An 8,839-nucleotide genomic window follows, 5' to 3' on the forward strand; every position below is an offset into this window, starting at 1 on the left:
CTAAAAGATAATCTGTGCTATGCTAATTAAATTCCAATAACATGGGGGGAAAATGCCAACAAGAACTACACAACAAATTTATTACTAGAAAATATTTTTTATACATTTGAGTGAAATCTGGATTTTACTGCTGATGGAAAGTCCTACTGATTTAAAGGGAATGAGAACTCAGAAGTGACAGACTGGTCTTGTCCCAGGAAAAATCCACCAAGAAATTTTGCCAAGGCTACTGTGCCAAAACTGATGACAAGTCCATTGATGCCACCTGAACTATGTAGAGGTGCAGGTATGTGCTAACATCCTGACATCTTAAAAGTCAAAAGATCCCCAAAACTATAGACAGGCTCTCAGATTCTGAGACGTAAACCACCCTACAGCCTTCCCCATTCCACCGACATGTCAATATCTCAAATGAGTTACTGGCAATTTTTCAGCTCTGCTGCTATTAGACAAACAAAACCAGGATGTCCCTTAAGTCACTGCAAATATCTCAACATCCTTGTTCTCTGAAAATCTACTCCTACCTATGCCTTTTAAAACACATTTTTCCTTTCTCACTAAACCTTGTATTTTGCAAGGACTGGTTCACGCAATAATTTTAGTTTGCTCCTCTGCAGGTACTATTTAGCTCATTTGCTGCTTTGTGACGAGTGTAAATTAAACGGAGAGACTGAGATGAGTCAGCATTTTCTACTGGGGCGGCATTCAGCTTCCATCCAACAAACGCACAAAGCTCTTTCCAAGATTAGCTCCACCCCTTATTTGAAGGAAATGGTGATAAATAGTTATCAGAAATATGCCATATACTCATAGGACAACTCCTTTTAAATTAATCATAGCTAACCCTATAATGCAAACTTTTAAGATAAATCAATGTATCACACCACACGCAAGTTGCCTGTTCAGTTAACGATTTGATTTACCAATTACTAGTGAAAAATACAGAAGGAGTCATTGACAAACTACTTCAGTATCTGTAATGCTTGCAATCGTCATGAGGAATGAAGGAAGTAAATTAGAACATTGGGTGAGCAAGTAGGAGGAATGAAAAATGGTTTTGTATGAAAGAGGAAATCAAGAGGCAAATACAGACGGTGCTAACCCATACTGAATATGCTTCATTAACAGAAGAAAATTAAATCCAGATATTCTGGACTGCATTCCTGTCCTCTGACTTGAAGATGATTTGGATAAAATAGGCCTTGAAACATATTTGGCAAGGAAAGGAACCTCATTAGAAAACTGGAATATGTTAGTAATAATTTTAATTAGTTAAATGTGTTCATTAATTCAACTAATTAATTAAATTAATTCATTAATTAGATTGTAGAAAACTAAGCAATCAGTAAATGTTCAAATCCTTGACTGAGGTTCTTGTCAAAGGAAAGAGAGGACAGAGTACAAGTTCAGCTCTATTCAAGTCCCAACGAAAATTTGTCTGCCCTAAAAACTGAATTAGAATCTTTCTGAAGTGTCTAAATACACCTGCTTTGGAAATAACATCTGAAAACTAACAAACCATATGATCTGAAAGAAATTTGAACTGATATTTTTCTCCTTGAACTACAAGATATCACTTAGTAATGTCCAAACTGACTGATTCTCATAAGAGTGTATAAGAGGTGTTTAATTTTGTGTCTCCTTTCTTCATGGATTAAGAGGAGAGCATCCTTTCAGAAGGATTTCATTTTGTACCTAAGCCAAAAGAGCTTCCAATGCATTATTAGCAAGGTTGAATTTTATGTTCAGGATAGTCAAAAGTTTACATGTATTTGTACATACACTGCTAGTAACTCAAAATTTTAAAGATGAAAACATCAGCAGTAATAAAATGTAAGCAATAAGAGGAAATTGTTGGTTTATTTGGGAAATACAATTTAAAATAGTATTACACTTGTGTATATAAAATCAGGTCTACAATATAGATTACAATTTTGGAGAAAAATACATAAGTGCATATTGTATTTAGGCATATTTATCTGTTCCTTTTACTTAAAAATATTTCAAATTTTTGTTCATTTTTATTAGGTTGGAAAAATATAATTTAAATCAATAAGAATTTACCATTAAAGGTTATATGGAGGATATGTAATATGTAGGTTTTGACTGCAGATAAACTTAGCAGTTAAAAAGATCCTGACTTGCAAAATAAGGTAATTAAAACAACAGTATTTGAGAAGGTAAGTGTAACTGAAGCAATTATCATGGAGAGTGAAAAGTGGACACATGGTATATTACCTCATTTTCCTGGCTTTATATGATCTGATTAAAATGTTTCAGAAAAAATATAATGAAAATTATTTTAATAGTGCTTGAATATAGGATCCTTAGTTCAAAGTCATTTGGTTTGCAATAATAATCATACAGTACCAAAAGCAATACTGGTTGTGGAAAATATAACCCTTTAACCCCAAAACAAATAATTTAATTTGTTATTCACTTCTTTTAACAAAAGCACATCTGAATTTAGAGTACCATTTTCATTATAAATAGAAGTTTAAATTCCTTTTATAAAGCATGAAGGGCTTATTTCAATTTCTAGCAACTGAACTTATGCTTCAAAAGGTTTAATATTTTACTTCATCCAAAAGTGTGTACCTTAGAGGAAAAATGACTCCAAAAAGTAATAATGAATCAAAGTAATTGCTCATCATGAGAGACTGTTCTGCAGGATAGGAAGGTCAGACCAAAACAACACCCAAGCCTTAGTAAATCTATTTGTGTTTTGAAGTTCAAAGATAGATGAAGGTTTTGAAACAGAACATTTGGGAAAACAGAACTAAAGCATCAAGCACTATCCACTGCACAAGTTACTTAACCTGCACTTTCTCTGACTTCAGTGTGCTATATTGGCACTAGACAGTCCAGGAGAAGGTTGAATTAGCAATTCATACAGTTTCACTCTGATCTTCAGTTCACAGTCAGATCACTTTGGGTCATGATTGTAAATGCAGGATCAGTAGATTACCAGGTATGGCACAAATTAGTGCATTCAGACTCCGGCATAAATTTCCATTTCCAGCAGGAGCTGTCTGGTTAACATAGCAATAGCGCTCTTCTGTCAGTGAGACCCAGGAACACGCTTTCTTGGCCAGCACTGTGTCCAACACCCCAACTCCCTTTTCAGAGTAGGATGCCAGATCTGCTTTTTGGGGATTGTTTCCAGCAGCTTCCTCAAAAATCTCTTGTTTCCATCATCATTCGTAGCTCTCAGGAATCCCTTTATTAAAAATTATAGCCTACTTCCAGGTCACTTCTAGCCACCAAACATAGGAGGACTTTGGCGACAGAAAAGATTACCTTCATGTAGGTCCATAACAAACACAGTCCTTACTTGGTGCAGATGATGCCCAATACTAGAACACTAGTGAGGTATATTGTGGTTATTCAGAGCATAATAATCCCATCTCTATGGGCCATCAATTCCACTGGCATGTTTTTGATCACAGGATCATCATCATGGATCATAGCAGGCTTTGTCATGGGATTCTCCTTGACTGACAATATCACTGCTGAGACCCATACTCCAATCCTATGATCCTTGTCTTCCAGCAAGCTGAATGCTGGTCATTATACTTGAAGTAAAAATTTTTTAAGAAACAGAGATCATGTCACCTACACTCACTACTGCCTCCCCATTCAGACCAGCTTGAATTAAAATGGAGTCATGAGTTCAACAGAAGTTGATGGTGTTTCCTGGCTCCATCACTGCCTTTGCTCAGAAGCCCTACAAGGTGCAATGCACTCCTGATCTCTGTCTAAATGTCAAAGCTCCATTTACCTGGCTTTGCTTTGTGTCTCCCTGTGCTTTGCTACATAAAAATCCACTAAAATAAAAATAGTTATTCCTATTTCTGCACTTTTTTTTTTCTTTTAGCAGGAAGATATGGCAGGAGCTTTTTAAGCTGGAAAGTAGAAAAGAGGAATAGTAACATGGGCCAAGGGTTATCACATGCCACATAGCTGCTGACAGAGTCACTAAAGCAAAGAAAAATAGGGAGGCAAAATCCTGCAATGCTATACCACTGGTAAAGTTTCCAGTACCTGGAAGCATGCCTAGAAGAAATCAAAACCCCAGTGGAAAAACAAAAACCACAAATATCCTTATCCAAAAAAGAGTATGCAAAATTAGTTTTCTTCCCTATGTTCCCTCCCTTCTGATCATATCAGTGTAATGCACTCATTCAAGGCAGAGACTGAAGATTTAGCAGATCTCAACTAATCTGGGAAATACACGATCTTTTTTTCTACTGAACACTCAAAGTTAAACCCAAACAAAAGGATTCCCAGCCATGGTCCAGATGAAAATGCTCTCAGGAGAACATTTTTTTTTGCAGCCTGCCACTCCTTGGACAGTCCTTTTACAGCCCTCCTCCTGTTACACTGGAGCTCTATGCTTTGGTCTCTCCTAAATCCCTACCATGTTAACTCCTGACCCTAATGCAAGGTGTGTGCTGAGCCTTAGCCAAAGCCCTCCAGCCATGGGCCAGATAAAACACTTCTTGGGAGATAAGACTTTTCTTGGGCAGACCCTTGCAGTTTTATTCAAACTGGAGCTCTAGGGTTTGTCACCCTCCTAACCTTAAAATTAATCCAAGCTCTAACACTAATCCTAGACCCGGTTTGAGCTGGCTAAAGGCAGACATCTGTGACATATTCTGAATTTTGTGAATGTCCAACTAAAAGGGAAAATCCTGAGGGCTGAGTCAGCAGTAAGGTACAACTACATACGGAAATTGTGATCATTAAAATAGGAATGAGGGGAGGCGAAAGAGGAGAAAAATTGCTGAGAAGGACTACATGGCAAGGTTATTCAAAAAGCGTGGAGGCATACCAAAGAAATAGCAGGAAATCAGTCACATGAAATCTATTCTCAAAAATACTTGAAGATGTTAAAATGGACAGCCTGATCCTAACGTAGGTCAGCACTTTGTGTCATGAGGGCATCTCACTTCTCATTTTTCATAAGTGCTTGCAACTGGGATTTACCCTCTCATGTTAGGGTAAATCTCATGAGACCACTAAATCTCAGCAGCTGGGAGGGTTTGTTTCAATTCCTGTGGTTCCCAACCTGAAGTCTCCATTGTGGAACAAATGATGATGACAAACAGGTTAGCTAAACCTCTAGAAAATTAACTGGAGTGTGTTAACTGTGTGCGTAGGGCTAGGCTATGAGGAGAAGAAAAGGTTTCTTAGACTGGAAAAGCAAAGAATTACTGCAATTAGAGCAAAAGTATTGGGTGAGGACAATGAAAAATAGATACTATATATATATATATAGAAACCAAATATATCCTAGTTTCTTCTGGAATGTAGAAAGCTTGTGCAATACCTAAAACAAATAAAGAAAATCTTTAACAGTATATAAAGTTTACATTTTAAATGCCTCAAATACAGTTATAGAAAGCTGTAACTGCAAAGTCAAGACTCAAAAGTTAGGAGGTGGCAATATTAATATTGCTTTCATGGCATCACCTCAGCCATTTTCAGGAAAATCCAGTATGATACCATCTTTAATTACATAGCCACATCCAGTGCTTCCTACAGTGTTAATATGAGTTCTGCTCACTGAATAGTTATCCTCTATTTTGTTTTGTCATTGCATAGATAGAGTTTATTTACTGTACATTGCTTAGTCTCTGCTCTCAGTACAAGTTATAAAATTACATGAATGGCTAATTTCCTATCAGCCTCTATTATAGTGTTCATGACTATAATACCCAAATGCTTTACAAACATTTATTAATTTCTTTTTGTGGCACTTCTGCTTGTAAAATATTTTTTACACTGTAGAAACATCACAGAAACGGACTAAGGCAATAAGACATTATTATAAGCATTTTCTACTAATTTTGGGTGTCCAGTTTGAAATGCCTAGGGCCTGCCTTTCAGGGAATTTAGCATTGTGCAGTACGTAACAGTTTATTCAGGGAGTAATAGCTGCTAACTTCTATGTTACAGAAGACAAGAAGAGATGCATGGAAAGCTAAAAAGACAGAGAAAGACAGACAGAGAGATTCTCCAGGATCTTATTCAATTACTTGCATCATATGACCATCCTGTGATCACTGCCCTTACTCAGCACATGGAAACCTGAACAGGCTTGCGTGCACCACTCTTCGCCGCCATCCGTGCAGGACAAAGAGGGCTGCTGAGCCAGCTTTTAATCCATGCCAGGATTGCAGTCTGCTGTGGGTAAACATTAGCGCAGATGCAGGGACAGAAGTTTACCAAGGGTGCCACCAGCATGTCCTTTCTCCGCTGAGAGGAAGGCTCCAAGCACTTGCTAGGTTTTCCCAAAATATCAAAAATACAGAATTTAGCTCTCAAATTCTAATGAATCTGTTTGGTTACCACACATAAAGTGTAATTTTATTTTCAAAGGTTTGGTTAGTTTGAAGTAAAGTTTTCTTAGACAGCAAAAAAGCACATACTTTCAATATAGCGATCTCCCCTACCAAATATCAAGACCTTCCTCCAAAGTATATGCACAAAGGATTTCTCATATTGTTCTAAGCCACATATTTTGCTTCCAAGGAGAGAAAGAAGCAGCCTGTGCCTGGTATCAACCCTGCAAAATTCATATCAAATCAAGTAAAGCCTGGAAAAATTATAAGCTACTAAACAAGCTCTTCTGATATAAAATATTAAAATGCCTTAATTATAAGACTAATGAAGTAATATAATGTCTCCAAGAGCTGACATTTCAAGAAATTAGGAAATATCACTGCAAAGATGAAAGCCTTCCAGATACAACATAGTTAAGAAACAGATGTGCTTTACAAATGATGAACTGCTTGTGTGAAGCAGAGCGTGGGAGATGAGCACTGCCTGCTTCAATTTTCCCTTTATAGTCTACAGTGAACTCAATGACAGCACTGGAAAAAAACAGAAAAATCCATAGTCAGGCTAAACCTTGAAGATAGAAACTTGCAAAAGATTCCTTTCTTGACTGTGCTTAAAAACATAAGCCTTCCCAGATATAGCATACATACTATGCCATATCTTCATATTGAGGAGGTCCAGCATTACTCCAGGGCTTGCAGACTTTCACTATGCAGAGGCTGTAAAACCTACGACTGGGTTTGAGCTCCTTTGGACACAGAGCTCATCCTCCTGGCTTCCTTCTACAGGCTTCTCTGGGATTGTTTTTAATGCTGCCTATCCCTCCTTGTCATTTATTATCAGATACTGAAGGATGCATGAGACAAGGGCAAAATTTAAGAGGAAGGAATTTAAAGCCAGTGGTAAAGGAATGCATGGGACACTGCAGGAGGGAGGGAGAAAACAAGACAGTAAAAATTAAAAGCCAAAAGGACTGTAGGATATTATCAAGGGGATGAAGGAAGAGAAGGAGAAAGTCCGAGCTAACAGGAAATGATGAAGAGAAAATAAAGAGAAGACAAAAACGAGGACTGCATTTATTGCCCAAGGGCTATAACCTGCTGCTGCCTGAGCTGCTGCACCTGCTCAGCAAATGCGGGTTTCCAGTTTATCCTGCTCCCACGGGGCATGTGTCCTTGGCAGTGATTTCAGCCCTACTTGGAGAAATAATTTCACAGAATATCTTGTGAACCAGTTTCACAGACTAACTCTGACTGTAAGGATTGCTCTCTACAGATCTTTTCCTTTTCCCTTTCTTACTTCATCAGACCACTCATGTTTGTACTGGCCAAGAGAATACTTTTTCATAATGAATTTATTGACTAGAGGTCACTGCTAAATGTATCAGTTTAAATCTTACTCACCAAAGAACCATCAGCAACAAGTGAGTCAGACAATGTCTTTTAAAAACTGTTTAGGTAACAACAGCCTTCTGTATCTACATAAGTAAATCAGTTAAAATCTTAACAGACTGCAGAAAGTACCTGACTTGGGCAGTACTTGAAATAAAAAATAATTTAAAACGTGCATATACAGTGACACAGCTCAGTTCTGATTACTTATTTACCATAACCAGAAATGAGTTTCCTCCAAGTGAAACTAGAAATTCAGGTTTCCAGGGATGGTTATGTAGGGCAGCACACTTAACCTTTTGCAATCACAATGAATTTGCTTCATACATCTTTAGATCTGTCGTGTATATTGCTCACATCTTTGTGGTTGAATAACTTATCACAAACTAAAATTAAGACTACTTGTATTCATTGTGTGTGGAGCCTGGAGCTTCTGAGTCTTTTCAGAATGACAGTGAGTGGAATAAGACTGGGTTTTTTTCCGCAGGTGAAAACATAGAACATGTGAATAGTCGTGAAAAAATAAAGGCTCATTTCTACACTATATAAGCAGCAAAGATCTATCAAAACGACAGAGCAGCATTAGCTTATGTTATGTAGGTATGTAGAAGTCTCTTTGTATGTTTGAAAGTGACAGTTTGTCTGTAGCAACAGACTCTAACTTCCACTGTATTATTCATATTTTGAGATCAACATTTTTCCTTAAATAACTATTACAATGAGAAAGAAATATCCAGTTTTGGAAAATAACTGATCCGATTTTGCTCTTGGCTTTTGGCTAACATTTTGCTAATATTCTTGTCAACAGATTATAGCAGAGTGGTTGGTGTTTCTCCATAAATACTAAATTCATGTTAAACTTGAAAGAGCTTTATCAGTGAAATTGCAGCATATACTAGGTGATAACTGAAGACACATAGAAGCAAAAAAAAGGGGAAAGAAAATTAAATTATATTTCTCTATACACCTTCTAAACAAAATATAGTTTAACTTGTGAAGGTACTGAATTTGAAAAAATTACAAATTTAAAGTTTTTTTATTTCTATTTTCAAATGGACTTTCCATCAAAATAAAAGCATTTTTTCTTTTAATTTTGTTTAGAA

The sequence above is a fragment of the Antrostomus carolinensis genome, unplaced genomic scaffold (genome assembly GCF_000700745.2).
Source record: "Antrostomus carolinensis isolate BGI_N321 unplaced genomic scaffold, ASM70074v2 scaffold13329, whole genome shotgun sequence".
NCBI lineage: Eukaryota > Metazoa > Chordata > Aves > Caprimulgiformes > Caprimulgidae > Antrostomus > Antrostomus carolinensis.